The sequence below is a fragment of the Pogona vitticeps genome, chromosome 1 (genome assembly GCF_051106095.1).
Source record: "Pogona vitticeps strain Pit_001003342236 chromosome 1, PviZW2.1, whole genome shotgun sequence".
Classification (NCBI taxonomy): domain Eukaryota; kingdom Metazoa; phylum Chordata; class Lepidosauria; order Squamata; family Agamidae; genus Pogona; species Pogona vitticeps.
Window position 1 is genome coordinate 10,952,547 of NC_135783.1, and position 19,932 is coordinate 10,972,478.

General features: G+C 44.4%; 1 protein-coding gene across 6 annotated transcripts in view; it reads right to left on the minus strand.

The window, feature by feature from the left end:
* The window catches only part of CCDC85A (coiled-coil domain containing 85A), a 161,261-nt gene that overhangs the window by 12,342 nt on the left and 128,987 nt on the right, over nucleotides 1–19,932 (minus strand). The window lies entirely within an intron of this gene.

Sequence of the window (19,932 nt, forward strand, 5' to 3'; positions counted from 1 at the left end):
TCCTTTCTATTGACCAGCTTACACATGGATAAATATTTATTCCACTCCACAACCTGCGCCTAGCACCCTGGAAAAGCTGGGGCTTCCAAAATGTTGAAACTGAGGTTGTCCTACTTTGGCCACATCAGGAGAAAAAGACAATAATGCTGGGAAAGGTTGAAGGTAGCAGGAAAAGAGGAAGATATATTTGTTTTTCAAAAAAAACCACACCATATTATCTTTGCTATACTTTTAAAGAATGATGCAACATGAATCCGTTTGGTGGCCTCCGGTAGTCATTACTGGACATTCACAGATGAAAAACTGCCAGTACTTTCAATGGCAATTAAAATCAAGTTCAGACAATGATTAAAGGAATCCTCTGCAGACACAAGTCTGTTCCTAGCAGCTAAGGGAGTAGAACTGAGGTGCAGAAACATCTTCTACATATCAAAGAGACAGAAGACACCATGTGAGAAATGTGAGCGAGGTGGGAAGCTTGCTCTTCCACATTTAAATTCAAAATACACAACTAATGCTTTGGTTGAACCTACACTTAGGTTTCATAAGGACCTCTGACCTTGGGACCCCAGAGGCACTCTTGTTTACAGCTTCTGAAATCTGATTTTGAGTCAGATGGCTTGATGAGTAGGGTGAAGGTTGTTCAATATAGGACGGATCCTACACAATGCAGGGCATTCTGGTCTGGTCTGAATTAAGTTAACTGAAGAGACCAGGGCCAAATCCAGTCCTTGGTAGATACTTCCTAACATATCTGGCAGCCAACAGGAAGGAAGGAAGGAAGGAAGGAAGGAAGGAAGGAAGGAAGGAAGGAAGGAAGGAAGGAAGGAAGGAAGGAAGGAAGGAAGGAAGGAAGGAAGGAAGGAAGGAAGGAAGGAAGGAACGAACGAACGAACGAACGAACGAACGAAGGAACGAAGGAACGAAGGAACGAAGGAACGAAGGAACGAAGGAACGAAGGAAGGCATCCAACTCAGCCTTTAGACAATGAAGATTTAAGTGTGGGCCCACCATCAGCTATTTCCTCCTCAAAGAGAAAACTAGTAGCCAACCAGCAATATATGCGATTTTCAAATATTTTCAAGATGGAAATCTGAGCTCTCACTCAGTATGTTCCTCCTTTGCTTTGCAAACAATGCATAACATCACAATTCCTCATGAACACACTTTAGTTTATAATGCCATTTTTGGATGTTTTCCTCAATTGACCCTGTGGGCTTCCTCGCTGCGCGTGCACGTGCACACGCACGCACACCCTCTGTATTCATGATTCATTCCGCTCCTTGCAGTGTTCAAGGGAGTTCAAGGTGATGCTACGGTTGCTGGGGCAACCTAATCCAGCCGGCTGCTTTGGCAAACTGCTAAAAATACCCTTGCTGCAGCCTCACACAATACGGAGGCAGTAACAGCCCAAACATTCCTGGCCATATCAGATCCTTAGGAGATTTTGGCATTTGTACCAAGGAGATCTTCCTTCCTTCCTTGTTCCCTGCTCAAAATGTGAGCCCCATCAACCCATTGCTTCCTCCATAAATTAAACAAACAAACAAACAAACCCAGTGGTGGCTGGAAGAAAATAGAGTTTATTGAAAGAGATTCAGGGAAAACCTTCAGACCAACAGCGGAAAGTCCCGAACTACTTTCCTCCACTGCCTGGGCCACAGAGTCCACGTTCACCCGGTTCATGTTCTCTTATCCTTGGGTTTCCTTCACCGAAAAGGAGAGGCAACCCAGGATCTTTCATCTGTACTGCCCTGGAGGGCTTGAAGCACAGGGCTTGTAGGAGAGATGGACCAAAGAGCCATGCTGAGGGCCGTGGAAGCAGCTTGTTCCCCTCTTGGCACCATCTCAGTTCACTGCTTCCCAGCTTTGAGGAGCCCGCTGGTGCTGCTTCCTCCAGCATTGCAACTGGCTTTCTGGTGACTCTCCCGGATGCCTTTGATCCCACTGTTTGCTTTCTCCCCAGTAGGAAAGTTTTGGAGGTACCCAAAACTGGAGGTGCTCTTCTGTACCATCCCCAGGGGCTCTCAGGTATACCCCTCTGCAAGGGTCCCCCTTGTAAAGGTACTCCCAATTTCCCAGTGTGAGGGGTTCCTCAGGAAGCTCTTATCTTCACCTGCTAGCTTTCAGAGGGCTCCTCCAGGGCATCTCTCCAGGAGCCTTCCTCAGCCTCCTCCTCCTCTATCACAGCGTTGGGGTGCAGAGCCTCACTTTGTACACCATGCATATTCTCCCCTCTCCTCCAGCACCTCCCTCATATCACCTAGGTACCAAGCAGCCCTCAAGGGGTCACTTGGTTGGGCCTGAGCTTCTCACCCAGGCTTCTTCCTTGAGGACATCCATCCGGTTCCTGTCCTCAAAATTTCCCAGGCATGGCATTTACAAGACTCATCTGTCCAAAGTGTACCAGGGAGTATTCGCGAAGGCTTTCACGGCCTGGAGCGAAAGTCCTCCGAAGATGCCGGCCACAGAGCCTGGCGAAACTTCAAGAAGAACAACCTTCAGAACATGGCCAAAGAGCCCAAAAAACCCACAACAACCATTGTACCAGGGAGCTTAGAGTTTGTATTCTAGCAGGTTCCGGGGCCAGACAAGACGGTGCACCAACAAGGGTACCTATACTGCTGGCTTCTTCCTCACCTCAAGTCATCAGAGATGAGAAAGATGTGGGCTTTTTAGATCAGACTTCCCTAAATCCCATAGATAGCATAGTTTCTGGTCACCATGGGCACAGGATTCTGGGAACTGTAATCCAGAAAAACATTTCTCATTTAGAATGGGTAAACAGTGCTCTTCTGGACGAGACTTCCCAGAATCCTTCAACCATGTTGAAAATCCTGGGAATTGTAGTCTAAAAAGAAACTTGTCTGAACTCTGGGTGATTCACCCCAAGCACCGCTCGAAAGATCTTGAAACATTTTTTTCATCTCCCAGAGCTTTCTGCACTCCATCTCTCTCACATACAGAGAGCAATACATTTGCTCCCAAAAGGATCAGAAGAAGAACACGAGGGTGGTCGTCGTTTGATGGCAGTGCTGCTGGGATGTTCCACATACAGCAAGCGAACAAAAGCAGTCAGTTCTCAGCGAAAAGACCAGTACGGAAGTGGCAAATTCTGAAGTGCAGAAACACATTACGATCGTCCCGAGAGCCACACATTTCAAGGCAAGTTCCAAAATAGTTATCTTTATTTGCATCCATAAATCCTTTCTACCCACCTGCATCCCCACAAGGAGCAGATCTTAATTGCCCATTCTAGACCAAAATAGTTTAAAAGTGGCAACTTAATTTGCCCTGGGAAGACACAGAAGGAGTTGCTTCTCAAGCCTCAGGCAATGGTAATGTGTTGCCTCTTGAGATATTGACAAGTAACACAATGAGTTACTTTTGAAAAGTGATGTGACACACTCTGATTTATTCCCCATAAAGTTTAAATTATAAAGCAGCTTGGCTACACATTGGTTATTAGGAAAAAGGAATTACCATATTTTTCCGTGTATAAGACTATACTTTTGTCTAAAAAATTTTAGTCTAAAAATTGAAGGTCCTCTTATACACGGAAGTAAGGTGAGGAGAATACAAAAACAAGTGGAGGGGAAAGCAGGGATCAAATTGTTCCTGCAGGGCTTTGATCCCTGCTTTCCCCTCCACTTGTTAATCCTTAGCAAAAGGAAACCAGGGATCAAAGCGCTGCAGGATCGCTTTGATCCCTGCTTTCCCCTCTGCTTGCTAACTCCCATGGGGCTTAACAAAAGGAGGGGGGAAAGAATCAAAGCAATCCCGTGGCTGTATAAGGGGGAAAGGGATCAAAATGATTGTGCAGTTGCGGGATTGCTTTAATCCCTTTCCTCCTCCTTTTGCTAAACCCCGTGGGGCTTATGATGAAGGGAGAAAGCAGGGATCAAAGCAATCCTGCAGCGCTTTGATCCCTTTCCCCCTACACTTGCTAAGCCCCACTTAGATTTCTTAATTTTGGGTTAGAAAAGTGGGGGTGTCTTATACACGGTGGCATCTTATACACGGAAAAAATACGGTAATTACACCCAATGATTTGTAACTACTTACATCTGGGATCTGGGCCACAGTTACACTCTTACATAACATGGAACAGGAAGGCGCTGAAAAATATGAAACTTTTATTTTCTGACATGGAGCTGACAGCAATGGGAATCTAAATCAATAACAACGCAAAGCAATTCTCCATTGTATTATAAACACATCTAATTCCTGTCACTGCTGCCAAGCAAGGAAGCAAGCTGAAGTTTTTTCTTAATTTTTAAAAAAAGTGAACAGGAAATTGGAAGCAGAAAATCTCCTGAGGGAAATTTTGACAGGAACATACAGTATTTAAAAAACAGTTCAGGCTGAAGAGCACTCTGGAAAATCAGGTACATTTCCCAGTGGATGACCCTTACAAAAGCTCAGACTTGAGTTCCTGCCGGTTATATGCCAAAGGTGTGTTATAAGCTTGCCAGTAGGGAATAGATGCGAAGGAATTTTTCCAAAATATTGTTAATGACTGGAACAAGCTGTCTTGACATGTTAGGACACAATGGTTGAGGATTCTCAACCTCTACGATAAATTTCATTTTCAAAGAGAGAATGAGACAGGAAGTGCTTTTTTAAAAAACCTGTTTTACACCAAGAAAATGTATCCAGCATCTTTGTCCTTTGTGCAACTGTGTGTGTAGGTGTGCACGAGTCCACGCGCACACAAACACCAGTCACAAAAGCTGACAAGAAAAATATTGACTTGTTTGGAATGTGGTTCTGGAGCAGAGCTTTGGGGATATTCTGGACTGCCAGAAGGACGAACAAGTGAGTCCTTGATCAAATCAAGCCTGAACTATTTCTGGAGGCAAAAAATGTTGTAACTAACATTTTCCTACTTTGGGCACATCCTGAGAAGACAGGATTCACTGGAGAAGACAATAATGCTGGGAAAGGTTGGAGGCAGCAGGAAAAGAGGAAAACCAGGACAGGGACTCATTCAGAGACAGAATGGGTACCCCCTCCTTAATTCTCTGGCTCCTTTGCACTGGATGAATGGAACAATTCCACTGTATCCAACACAAGAATATGACCCTGTCTCTCCAGTGATGGCTAATGGGGAAGAAGTTGTTCCAAAGTGATAAATCACTGAAAAATCCTAATTTCAAGGGCAGTTCTGGGACCCTTTCATTTCCATTACCAAGTATTGCTGCCCAGATTTTTTTTCCCCTGGCCTACTATTCCTAGCATTCCCAATTACTATAGGCAATGGTGAGGGATTATGGAAATTGTGGTCCAAAATTAATAAATCCTTAGCAATTTGGGGGTATATTTGCCAGTCTTGCTTTATTTTATAGCCGTGGTTCTGAAACTTTGCAGTCTTATGATGCAAGAATTACTGTATCAAAGAATGCACATCCCACCACGATACAAACAAAAATTACTTTTCTAAGGAATGTGTGTGTGTGTGCGTTCAGAGGTATTCTGCTATTTTAAAACAAGCAATACAGTCTGTCTTGAAAACAGACTATGAAAAAACATTTGAAACATGAATTTAATGTGGAATGCTAACCATGTCCTGGACTGAGAGGATAACCAGGAAGTAAGTCCTAAAAGTCAAAGACTTTCTCTTTCCTGCTGCCTTCCACTTTTAGCTAATTGCATTCTATGGGACTAACAGTCCTCAAAAGGGAATGAATGGTTCCAGTGGTTATGGGTACAGAGAATCCCCTTGAGGGTAGCTACTGGACTGCGGGTTAAACCGCAGAAGCCTCTGTGCTGCAAGGTCAGAAGACCTGCAGTTGTGAGATCGAATCCACGCAACGGAGTGAGCCCCCGTCGCCTGTCCCAGCTCCCGCCAACCTAGCAGTTCGAAAGCATGTAAACATTTGATTAGATAAATAGGTACCACTATGGTGGGAAGTTAAACAGCGTTCCGTGTCTAGTCGCGCTGGCCACATGACCATGGAGGATTGTCTGCAGACAAAACACTAGCTCTATGGGTTGGAAACGGAGATGAGCACCGCCGCCTAGAGTCGGACATGACTGGACAAATTGTCAAGGGGAACCTTTACCTTACTGGGCAGCAGCAATAGTGGCAGGTGACCTGGGCAACGGATTTCTCACAGACAATGGTGGTGACACTCAATTGTTAGTTCTGTGCAGAAGAAGGCAATACAAGTAGGATCTATATAACGGTTCACCTCCATTTAGCAATGAATTCAACAGACCCACTCTAGATAGGACAGGCAAATAGACTGAGGTCAGAAATTGAATACTTTGCTCATGCAGTAAGAGAAACAAAAGTGACATCTGAGAATTCAGAATCATAGAATTATAGAATAATTATGTTGGAAGGGGCCTAAAAGGCCATCAAGTCTAACCCTCTGCTCAATGGCAGGAATACAAATCAAAAGATATCAAAGAATAAGGAATTATCCTTGCTTCTCAAATCTGTGCAGCAGAGGATAAGGAATGACAAAAAATAAAAATCAATCACCTGCCCTGTGACAGAGCAATATATATATTTTGGTGATCTCAATTTGGAAAAAAAATTTATGCAAGCTGTGAATTTTGCACAAACATCATTTCTCAGAATCACAAAGTTGCTGCTGACTTATGATTTAAGAGTCAGATGCATCCGAAGGTGTGTTTGCATCCTTTTTTTTCTGGAAATACACACACACACAATGAGCCAGACTTTCTGGGCTTGGGGCATGCATGTGCTTTGAAAAGAACAAACACGCCCTGCAATGATTCTGCACGCACATTGCAGACTCTCTGGCAAAGGAATGAAGAATTCCTTGTATTGCTTTCCCTCAGGAGGTAAGGAATTTCACGACAGTTAGAAATTACTTGATAAGGTATTCGTAGGAATAATTTGGAGAATATGCTTCTCGAACCCAGTAGAATTCTCCTATAGGTCACCCAGAAAGAAACAGCAGATCACAAGGAGAGAGAGCGAGAGAGAGAAAGGAGACTGATAGAAAGTGGATTCTTAATAATGGCAATAAAAGTTCTGTATCCTGCCTAGATCACGTCTGCATCCCAATGACACACATACCACCAACGGGGGAACCACTGTGTTTCCATGCACCCAGCCTGAGCACAGAATTAAGAGTGATGTGCCATATTATCATTCAAAAGTAGAGCAAGGTATTTTTGTACTCTGGATTGTTTGAAATGCTGCTGGGGGGGGCACCTTTTCTCTTTACATGAGATAAGGGTTGGCTCCAGCAGAGAATGCAGACTATCTGCCTACTGAGCTGTCTCAAAAGTTGTACTCCATTTGTCATCCAGCCTCCGCCAGTGAAAACCCGGCGGGCTGCCATCTCTCCCCTCCCCCCCCAAGCCCTTTCCCATTGACAGGCAAGAACAGCCAGGAAACAAAAAGAGACAGAGTGGTAGATCGGGACAAGCAATTTTGCCTCCCCAGCAGACACCATTTTATGCCCAGCCATCTCGCCTTGCAGCAACCGCTCATTCGGTGTGGGAGGATGTGTGTGAAAATGGGCTTCTGCAAGCTATCCAGATCGCTACTCTCCACAGAGAGAGGAAAAAAATTAAAGCAGTCAGCCAAGGAGATGCGTCGCTTCCTGCTGGGCAACCTGGCCTTTTCCATCTCCATTGCTCCCGGATGCCAAAAACAACCCATCCTTCTCAGCTTGCCCTTCTCTCCGTTTCTGCCTTCGGAGAGCGAACTTAACCTTTTGTCCAGCCAAAAACCAACGGGCAGGCCTGCGAATTGGTTTCCAAAACACCTCCAACCATTTGGAAGCCGAGCAGGCAGCGGGCAAACAAGAAAAGAGATTGGATACACGCAACAAGGACAAAAACAGAATCAACAAGGAAGAAAAATACCTCACTGACCATTTGTGTTGGCTTACAGGATTCCATAACAAGGGTTGCCTCCGAAGGCTGAAGATTATGGTAATCTTAAAACTGTTGAGCTGGAAAGGATCCTAATGATCAGTGATTCCCAACCTTGGGCCTCCAGATGTTCTTGGACTTCAACTCCCAGCAACCCTGGCCAGCAGATGTGGTGGTGAAGGCTTCTGGGAGATGTAGCCCAAGAACATCTGGAGGCCCAAGGTTGGAGATCACTGCTATAGATCATTGAGTCCATTCTCTGTCAAGGAGGCACAGTGGGGAATCAAACTCACAACCTCTGGCTCTGCAATGAGATGCCTCAACCCTTGAGCTATCCAGCAGTTCAGTAATAATCTTAGAACTGCAGAACTGGAAGGGACACTATAGATCATTGAGTGCAGCCCCTGTCAAGGAGGCACAGTGGGGAATTGAACTCCCAACCTCTGGCTCTGAGATATAAACCACTGAGCTTGTAAGCTTCCTGGAACAAGAATCTGCCTATTTGTTTGGGAAGTATCACTGACATTAATTATATAATAAAGAATAAGGTAGCATATCACCTTTTGTAGCCAGTCAAACACCCACAATTCTACTCACAGATACCTATAGATAGGCACCATGGGACTTACTTTCAAGTTAGCATGGATTACATTGTAGGAAATGGACAATCCAGAGGATGGTGGATAATACAGTGGAAGGCAGATAGGATACCAGTGTATGTCAGAGACAAATGAGAGTTATCTGAATTGAATGCCAATGTCTTTGGCACTGTTTACACACCTTCTTGTATCTAGGTACAGAATGCCATCTCCATATGGAGATAAAAATACATTTTTCCCTTGAACTGAACAGATCTGACGAGCATGGTTTTGATTACACATGTTTCACACCCAATATATAAATACATATTTCAATAAATGAAGTTAATATCCGATAAATAGTAGGCTGGTATTTGTCTCCCGGTAGTGGCCTGGGAAAGGTAGATCTCGGGCTTATATTGGACCCCGTTGTTGGCCCCACATGGCGGCTTGGGGGAATGCTGAAACATGTTGGGAGGCTGACATGGGTTGGGAAGAGATGTGTGTGTGTGTGTGTGCGTGTGCGTGCGTGTGTGTGTGTGTGCGCGCGCGCACGTGCGTGTGTGTTGATCAACTGTTTATGCTTTGCAGTTATGTTTGCACAGGCATAAGAGTTATACACGGGTTTTGAACTACATGGGGGTCCAGTGCCCCTAACCCCAGCATTGTTGAAAGGAGAAGTGTAAAGTACAGCAGGGTTCCCCAACCCTTGGTCTGCGGCCCAGTGCCAGTCCATGGGCTTCCTTCAACTGGGCTGTGGACACGCATCTCCGCCCCCCCCCGCATGGGGGTGTGTGTGTCGTGCTTGCGAGTGGGTGTGTCACGCTTATGGAGGGATGTATCACACCTGCGGGTGGGCAATAAAAATATTGAAGAGCACCGGACCCAGGACTAAGCCTTGGGGTACCCCACGCGTTACCTCCTCCCAGTTAGAGAAGGACCCATTGATCATCACCCTCTGAGTATGATTCTGTAGCCAATTGTGTATCCACTTGACACTTGATCTATCCAGCCCACACCTTTGCCACTTATCTATCTTCTGGGAGTACTTTCCCCATACATTGGTGGCACCCCAATCTTAGGGAAAGATCTTTCCCTTGGACCCTCTCAGCCATGCACATTGGCTTCTTTTGAGCCTATTATTTCCCCAAATTAGTTATACTTCATTGTGAATCTGTGCTAAGTGTTAATTCCTTTGTGTTGAATAAAAATTCCCTTTATGTATAGTTCTGTGCAAGTGGAATGAACTCGGCGCAATCTATGTCACTATTAGCATAGCTCAAAGATCATTTATGGATGTTCCCGTGAGCACGTGTGAGTGCATACATGTGCTCTGAACAGCATAGCTTTTATCACTAGTGCCAGCTATCCACCATTGCTTGAATGCCACACAAAGGGGGGGGGGATGAAGATAACTCAGAATAGACATCTGTTGTTGGGGCCAGCAGAGTCCCGGGCCCTTGGCGGTTGCCAAAGGAGGGCAGGAGCTCTGGCTGGCCCTGTTCCCTTAAGAGTTCCCAGCTATAAATCCTCAGCCTGGCTGGTTCTAGTCTACATTCGAGACAATAGATGAGCTACCCAAACATTCCTTGAGCCAAATGACATGCCTGAACAGGCTGGCCATCCCCCAAGCGGCGTGGGCAAGGTGCCATATTTCAAGAATAACCATTCAATCCGTCGCTAAGTGGAGCTTTCCTGCGAAGTGATGAACTTGTGAGTCCTCAGTAAACAGGGAGGAAGTCCTCTTAACGATCCGATTCCTGTTGCAATGAAGCCGGGAGGAGAATTAATCAATCCTTATCAGTCTTTAGCTTCCACACATAGTTAACACAAAGAGGAGGGCTTGTAGCAGAGAAGTACTGTGTCTATTGGCATTATAGATTGGCAGCGCACGTAACTGGCAGAACAACTACAGTCTCTTTTTAAAAAGAGAGATCTTTTGCTGTCTTTCCATTATCATACTGGCCGTTCAGAGGTTGTACACGGCACCGTCTGGCCCTTAAGGGGGTAGCCAAAGAGCTTCATCTAGAGATAAAGGAGAGACGTCTCCTACACACACCTCAAGATTTTTTCCCCCTTGAAACTTTAGTTTTCATTTTAGGCCAGAAAAGTCAGGTTTCCAAATAGGTTACACCGAGAAAAGCAGCAAACTTGGCCCGTTTGCCTATTAAGATGAAAGATAATTGGACAGGGATGTGGGGGTTATTTGTTCCATTTATTATTTATTTTTATTTATTTAAAATAAATGCCTTTCTCTTCAATAGGACCCACTATGTTATTGAACAGAGTGTCCAGATAAAGGAAAATGTAATGGCATCACTCTGTTTTTCTTTGACCAGGTTTCCCCTACAATACAATATCTTGTTCTGGGCACTGCAGTATCATCATCATCATCATCATGTGCCATCATGTCAATTCTGACTTATGGTGATCCTTTTCAGGGTTTTCCAGGTAGAGAACACTCAGAAGTGGTTTCCTCTTTCTGTCCTTGCCCGAGGCTACACAGGCTGGCTCTACTCCCAGGAGGCCCAATGGGGAACTGAACTCCCAACCTCTGGCTCTGCAGCCAGATGCTTAAACCACTGAGCAATCCAGCCAGCTGCCACAGTTTAAGAAGGGTATTTACATGCTGGGATGTGACCATCAAGGCAACAAAGATGGGGGGAAACCCTGAAAACCAAACCATATGAGGTGGGATTCAGGGTCTGTCTTGGTGGGATATAGGATAAGAGAACGACTAACTTAAAAGTATTTTCTCCTTCCATGCAAGTTTGTCCAGTCTCCAAGTTCTGGAAAGGCTATTCCTGTGTGTGACGATCGCCCATGTCACTCATGCCATTCATATTCATGAGCTGATTTGCATGAGCCTATGGGAGGACTGGAGAGGCGGAGTCAGCAGCTACATGAGGTTTGGCGGGAGAAGGAGGGGTCAGAAAGGGCTGGTTACTCAGAGAGAGAGAGAGAGGGAACAGATACTGAGAGAGATAGAGCTGGTTAGAAAAATCGGTAGAGAAGGTGGTAATGATATAGCAAGAGAAAAGAAGTATGTACAGTGGTGCCTCGCAAGACGAACGCCTCGCGGGACAAAAAACCCGCAAGACAAATGTTTTTTGCGATTGTTATGATGCTTCGCAAGATGGCTTCTATGGCCGTGCTTTGCAAGACGAATGTTTTTCACAAGACCGATGCCTCGCAAGACGAATGAATTATTTTCATCTTGCGAGGTTCCCATAGGAATGCATTGCAAAGCATTCCTATGGGAAACCGCATTTCACAATACGAAAATTTTGCAAAGCAGCGCTACTTGTGGAACAAATGACATTTGTCTTGCAAGACACCACTGTACCGAGAGAACTGTTGATGATTTGCTTATGTGTAATGTGTATCTGAAGAACTTCAATCTGCCTCACTTCAATAAATAAGTTCTGTTTGTGCTCACAAGACAAGTGTTCTGACAAACGTCATTTATATGGTGGATTAAGGTAATCCACTGGTGGCAGCGAGAAAAAAACGAGATGTGAGCCTTTGTGAGGGAAAGACAAGCAGGGGCCATGAGTGCGAACGCCACATGTGTTTTACAGATGACAGAATATGACTGCTTAAGGTGTGGGAAAGGTTGTATGAAAAATACAAAACATCAATCCACCTCACATTCAGTCTTCCTCTTTTCCTGCTGTCTTTGACTTTTCCTAGTCTTTTCCACCAAGTCTTATCTTCTCATTATCAAAGAACAGTGCCCTCCAATTAATCATTTTTTGCTTTTAGAGAGGGTTCAGGGCTTGATTTGATCTGGCACCCACTCATATTATTTCTGGTGGCCCCCAATCCTTTTACTTATTGGGGAGGGGGGAAAGGCTGACGACAGTCACTCATTTTCTCATTATCATCATTTCCTTGTTCTAGATTAACTTTTTATAATTATTTGTAAAATATAGGCACTTGGTCTTTAAGGTGTCCACAACGTCTTTGTCTTCTTGTAATTTTTCTCTTGTTTTTGCCTGATAATGTTTTTAATTTATCAGCTACTTTCCAGTAGAGTATCTCCACTAGAAGGGGGGGAGGTATAATTTAAAACAAAACAAAACAAATACCTAACACGGAAAGGTTGATACAGCTTTCCAGCCAATGGTTTAGCTATTTGTGGAAGAGAAGATTTAATAAACGAGGCAGGCGGATACACACACGCACACACATCAAGACAGGTTGAACTGAAGTCAAAGGGAAACAGAGGGTGAACCCCATGGTGATAAACTCATGGAAGAAAAAACAAGAGAGAATAATGGGAAACATCAGGGGTGTTGAAAGATAAAATTACGTGTGCCTGAGAGTTGGCAATGTTATCTTGCACTTTAGCTTTCCAGAAGTGGAAAAGGCCAACAGAGCGCCTGCATAAGAGAAGCACAACAGCTACAGCAAAGGGAGAAAATACAAAACCAAGCTACAAAAAGACAAGAAAATAGAAAATTTGGTGGGGGGGGGGGAGAGAAAGGCAGTAGGAAAGTAAGAACCACTAGGTTATGAACAAAACTAGAGGGCAATTCAAACGTGCTGGCCTCATATTAAATCAATGATATAGCCAACAGAAGGATGTGACTTCACAAATTACAAGGCACAACTGTATTAAATAATGCTCTATTGTTACCTATTGAGAACGCGACACACCTGGATAGAGGGAAGCTATTTTCCCTCTCAAGCAATACCAGAACCAGGGGACATCCACTCCAATTGAGTGTTGGGAGAGTGAGAAGAGACCAAAGAAAATATTTCTTGACCCAGTGTGTGGTTAGTCTGTGAAACTCCTTGCCACAGGATGTGGTGGTGGCACCTGCCCTAGATGCCTTTAAGAGGAGATTGGACAGATTCCTGGAAGAAAAGGTGACAAGCCATGATGGGGATGTATAATCTCCAGGCTTGGAAGGAAGGGACCTCCAAATGCCAGATGCAGGGGGAAGGGGATCAGGAGACAGCTATTTCGTTGTCTCGTGTGCTCCCAGAGGCATCAGATGGGGCCACTGTGAGATACAGGAAGCTGGACTAGATGGGCCCTTGGCCTGATCCAGCAGGGCCTTTCTATATTCTTATGTTACCTGATATTTCCTTGAATAATTCCACTGGGGATGGATGGGAGCAGACAGATCATATATAAAGATATGCATGTTTATCCTGCACCCTGTCATTCACCCTCTGTACCTCCAGATTGTGCTGTTCTGATAAACATTTTAACCCAGAAGATCATTTTGAAACATCATGGGACAATCATACATAGATGATTGTTCGGGGTCACCCAAAAGCAGGCCTGTGATGCCAGAACTGGTGCTGGCCAAAGGCTTGGATCCATCAAGTCAACTCTATCCCCAAGTTCGTGGATGGAAAGCAGATTGTGTATTTATTTTTTGTTCCCTGGAGCCCAACCGGAAACCCATTTTTAAACCAAAACCATTTTTTAAAAAGCAACAGACTGAAGCATATTAACTAGTCCTAGTCAGTGGTAACTGTGATATATAGTCCCATCGTAAAGAACAACTACTGCAAGCGCCTGACCCAAAGACATTGCTCTCCTTTATTTGATTCAGTGCTGAAGCACCACATAGCCACATAATGCCTCCTCCACCTCTTCTTTGTCCGATTTCTGCTGCGTTGCCATGGAAGTTGAGAATGCAGCTTTTTCGGCCCTTATACATTTAACTTCATACTTCTGGGGGAAAAAGATAGATGCCTGTTCAGTTCTTATCTTGTTGCCCAAGTACTGTAATCGTCGTCTAGTCGTTTAGTCATGCCCGACTCTTCATGACCCCATGGACCAGAGCACGCCAGGCCCTCCTGTCTTCCACTGCCTCCCGTAGTTGTGTCAATTTCATGTTGGTTGCTTCGCAGACACTGTCCAGCCATCTCATCCTCTGTCGTCCCCTTCTCCTCTTGCCTTCACACTTTCCTAACATCAAGGTCTTTTCCAAGGAGTCTTCTCTTCTCATGAGATGGCCAAAGTATTGGAGCCTCAGCTTCAGGATCTGTCCTTCCAGGGAGCACTCAGGGTTGATTTCCTTTAGAATTGATAGGTTTGTTCTCCTTGCAGTCCAGGGGACTCTCAAGAGCCTCCTCCAGCACCACAATTCAAAGGCATCAATTCTTCGGCGGTCTGCTTTCTTTATGGTCCAGCTCTCACTCCCATACATCACTACAGGAAAAACCATAGCTTTGACTATTCGGACTTTTGTTGGCAAGGTGATGTCTCTGCTTTTTAAGATGCTGTCAAGGTTTGTCATCGCCTTCCTCCCAAGAAGCAGGCATCTTTTAATTTCGTGGCTGCTGTCTCCATCTGCAGTGATCATGGAGCCCAAGTACTGTAATACTTTCTGCTAAAGCCTTAAAATGCAACTTGTGTGTGTGTGTGTGTGTGTGTGTGTGTGTGTGTGTGTGTGTGTGTAAATTTGTACTGGCATATACGTATCAATATAGAAAAGCACTATGTTCAAATGTTTTCACTTTTTAAAATTATGCCTACACGTTTGCTTTGCATTTTCCAGAATCTCACTTGTTTCAAGCTAGCAGTGGGACAGCTTCCTTTCTGCAAAGGAAGCCAGGCAGAGTTAGGCCTAGCCAGACCACAAAGTTTTCTAGCTTAGGCCTTTCCCCCAGGTGAGCCACATTTAGCTTTCTATAGTCTTTCAGGCAGAACTTCCAGAATGGAAAGTTTATGGGGCTTGTACAGGTAAAGGTAAAGGTTCCCATTGACATTTAGTCCAGTCGTGTTCGACTCTAGGGCGTGGTGCTCATCCCTGTTTCCAAGCCATAGACCCAGCGTTTGTCCGAAGTCAGTTTCCGTGGTCACGTGGCCAGCACGACTAGACACGGAACGCCGTTACCTTCATGCCATGGTGGTACCTATTGATCTACTTGCATTTACATGCTGTCCTTTGCAATATAAGAATGGGCATTTGTGCACAAACACACACACACAGACATATATAATTAGCACGGATGGGGACTTGAGTCACAGGACTTGCTGTTGAATTGGACTTAAGTTGCATCTGTAACTCAACTCAAAATCAACTTGGTATCAAAGACTTGGAACTCAGACCTGAAAGCATGCCAACATCCCTGGTCATTAGTGTCTGAACACACAGGGAGAGAACCTGCAAAGCCTTATTAGAGCCAAGGGGACTTACTTCTAAGTAAACATGTACATGTTAGCTTTTTCTCTCACCCACAGCACCTGGCCTTAGACAAATTCCCTCAGCACACAGCTGTTTCATTTTTGTTTTTAATCCAGAAGCTGAAGTACGCCGTCTTGCAAAAATTGGAAAAGTCCCATTTGGTGAGTTGTTTCTTAAATCTATTCCATTTGGTGGCTGTCTCAGCAATAACAGGGGGCCATGAGTTCTACAGGTACTAGTCCACAATCTTCGTTGCACCTTTGTGGACATATTTTATCCAGTCATTTCTGACTTATACCAACCCTAGGAATTTGCTGACCTCCCAAACAATCCTATCATGAACAGGCCTGCTCATCTCTTGCAAAGTCAAATCTGTGGTTTCCCTTATTGAGTCAATCCATCTCCTATCCAGGCTTCCTCTTTTCCTGCTGCCTTCCAACTTTTTCCAGCATTTTTAAATCTTCTCCGGTGAGTTCTGTCTTGTCATGATGATATCCCCAAAGGACGATAGCCTCAGTTTAGTCATATTTGCTACTGATCTACTTTTATGGATGATCCTTCTGTCTCCTATTCCAGACAGGAATAACAATGCTTGGGCCGGAATAGAGAAATGTCAACCAGCCCGCCCCATCAGAAGGATTGGGATGTTCCACTTATTCCTCACTCCTCCAAAAAGGGTACAAATTAACATAAATATGCATATGCTGATACATATGTAGCGAGACAAATTTTGAAATCATTGCCACAATTTAACTAGAAACAGTGATTCACTGCAACAGAGAAGACGATGATGATGACCCATGCCTCTTTATTCATTCTGCTCATTCTTGAGGGTCAGCTCCCAAGACCCCTGCTCTCCTCTATTAGAATTCTTTATCTTTAAACTAAATGTACATTGGACTGCCTGTCAAACAGAGAAGGCCGGGAATTATAGAGGCTACACCGCCAGTTCCCAGGACCCCCATAATCCTCCACAGCCTCCCACTAGAGGGAAGAAAGAAAGAAAAAGACAAAAATAGATGATTTCACTCCAGTCCATTAAAACATGATCACCTCCATGCATAACTTTTGGGATTCAAAATACCATATTTTTCGCACCATAAGACACACTTTTTCCCCACAAAACAGGGGGGTGGAAAGTCCGTGCATCTTATGGAGCGAAGAAAACAGATTATATTTTCCTGTTTTCTTCTCCTAAAAAATTGGTGCGTCTTATGGAAAGGTGCGTCTTATGGAGCGAAAAATACGGTAGCTATGTTTGAAACTGCAAGTGGCCTTCTGGTTATTTCTGAAGGGCAGGGTGTGGCCCACAGAAGTCCAGGAGGGTGGAAAATGAGGGAAGTACCTAGACTCTATACGAGTGGTTCCCAATCTTGGATAACCCAAGTGTTCTTTGGACTGCAACTCCCAGAAATCCCAGCCAGTGGCTTTCGGAGAACTGCAAACCAAGAACATCTGAGTTACCCATGGTTGGGAACCACTGCTTTACAATAAGTGTCCACTCCAGATATATAAGATAATAAGATACCTTCAGATACCAACAGGGCAAAGCTGGCATCTAAGCACAGATATGTAATTCATGCCCAATATGGGTAAGGGTAAGGGTTTATGGGAAATACAAATGTCTGGAAGTCCAGAGATTCTCCACTCCTAATTCAGAGCAGGGGAAACTTTCCTTGAATATGAATCTTTCTCATTAACTTGTAGAATAAATGTAAGCAGGCATCAGAGATGTAAATTGTGTCCTGGTTCAACCTTGGATGCTAAATGGAAAATATGCACCTTTTTCCTTTATGGTGGAAATTACGTTTTTTCCCCCCATTGGTCTCAGAGAGAAGTTGCATTGCTGGGGGGTAAAAAAAAACACTAAAGTGTGCTGCTTATATACTGCCTCACAGCACCTAAAGTACTCTCTGGGCAGTATACAATGTAATTATGCAGGCTACACACTGCCCACCCGCCATCAATCTGAGTACTCAATTTACAGACCTTAGGAGTATGGAAGGCTGAGTGAACCTCAAGCCAGCTACCTGGAATCGAACCCAGGTTGTGAGCTGCGTTTGGCTGCAATGTTGCAGCTTAACCACTGCGCCAGTTGGCTCCATTTAATGCACTCCGCTCTCAATGCATTCAAAACAATGGTAACCACTGCTTTGGTGTTGCAACACTTTTTATCCATCTTTGAGAATAACTAGCTTGGTAGTTGTGTTTGCTCAGTATGCTTCATTTTGGAAAGGGACATTCTATGCAAATTGCACAAAACATGGGAGAGCTGTTTGTGTATCACTCTCACAATGGAGGCAAGAACATGTGCACTGGTTGGTGAATCCTGGACCGACCATCTTGCCCATAAATGGAATGTTGGCAGGATCCCCCCCCCCACATTCCTGGCTGGAAGCATCTTTCTCCATCAACACATATGGAAAGCAGCTACATCAAACCCTCACTCCACTAGGCACATTCTCCCAAACATGGCCCCCAACTGCAGACTCATTTGGAAACTACTTATAGAGAACTATGAGAAAAAGGCCAGGAATCACTAGGGGGGGGAGAGGGGAAATTAAAACTGAACATTTTGCAGTGTTGGAATCTAAAAAGGAACTTCTGACGCTGTGGTCCAAAAAGTCACATTTCCCACCATCTGGGAACAGTGCTAATTATATGAGACGTGGTAACTCAATCTGGATTTCTAGAATGGGGCTGCCGACTAAGTGAATCCTTTGAAAGATATTTTCAAACATCTAAAACTTTTCACGGAACCTGACAGGGAGACTCTCTGCGTATGTGTGAATTCTGGCAAATCTGTGAAAATAGTTTGTAACTTTAGATTCCTTTAATTAAAATTTTCCTTCTGCAACATAGGTTTGAGCCTCCAGTGAGATTTTGTTATTGAAACACCATCACTTGGGGAGGGCACAGTGTCGAAGCGTGAGCAAGAATTTAATTTCAAGCACCCCAAGTGTAAACACTTAATGCTCGTGAAGGAGAAATTAAAACAAAAGGAAGTGGAAGATGCTGATTGCGCTGCTGAGTGGTTTTAGTCAATGAATCCATTTCAGCTTTCTGGAAACACCGATTTGGACATTAATGCAGACCTTAGAACAGTGAGCGCTCCACTTGAGAAAGACTTCTGTATCGACATTTCACTCTGCTGGAAAAAAAAACACCACTCTAATTCAATAGGGGTATCACAAACACTCTAAATTCTTGGATTAGGTTGCCTTGACTTAAATGACTGACACCTCAATCAGGAGTTTTCTATCCTCACAATCTTTCTTGCCAAGATCTCTGAAATTTGTGCAAACCATTCCTGCAGAAAACTAGGGTCCTTTCTCCTCGATGAGCAGAATGCAGAGAGAGAGAGAGAGAGAGAGAGAGAGAGAGAGAGCAAGACATTTTCTAGCTGCTTGTTAGAAAAGAAACACACAACCCATCTCATGCTCCTGATTAGAGATGCAGATAACGAGGGTCTGGCCACCTGGGGCCAGACCAACCACCCTTGATTCTGCCACTGTTGCAAGCTCCACGGAGCCTTCCTATCTCTCCGTTATTCACCATGGATTAGCCACTCTGCGACCTGGCAGAGAGGTTCATCATCCCGTCTTCTGCCAGGACTGGCTAATCTATCGCGAGCAATGGAGTGATAGGAAGGCTCTGCAGAACTCGTGGCAGAGGCGGAATTGTGAGTGGGGTGCTGGACCCACATTATTTACATTATCTATTAGCCTTTGCCCTGCTTCGTTTTGAACTCTCCCTGTTGTTCCTTTTATCTCTTGACTCCCAACGTTAGTATTCCAATCTCCTATAATGAGAAGCACATCTTTCTTTGGTGTCAGTTCTAGAAGGTGTTGTAAGTCTTCATAGAATTGGTCAGTTTCAGTCTCCTCAGCGTTGGTGGTTGGTGCATAAACCTGGATTACTGTGATGTTGAAAGGTTTGCCTTGGATTCGTATTGACATCATTCTATCATTTTTGAAATTATATCCCATTACAGCTTTTCCCACTCTTTTGTTGACTATGAGGGCTACTCCATTTCTTCTACAGGATTCTTGCCCACAGTAGTAGATATGATAATCGTCTGAATTGAATTCGCCATTCCTGTCCATTTTAGTTCACTGACATCCAGGATGTCAATGTTCATTCTTGCCATCTCCTGTTTAACCACATCCAGCCTAACAAGGTTCATAGATCTTATATTCCAGGTTCCTATGCAATATTGTTCTTTGCAGCATCAGACTTTCCTTTCACTTCCAGGCACGTCCGCAGCTGAGCATCCTTTCAGCTTAGGCCCAACCCCTTTATTAGCTCTGGAGCTACAGTACTTCTACTTGTCCTCCGCT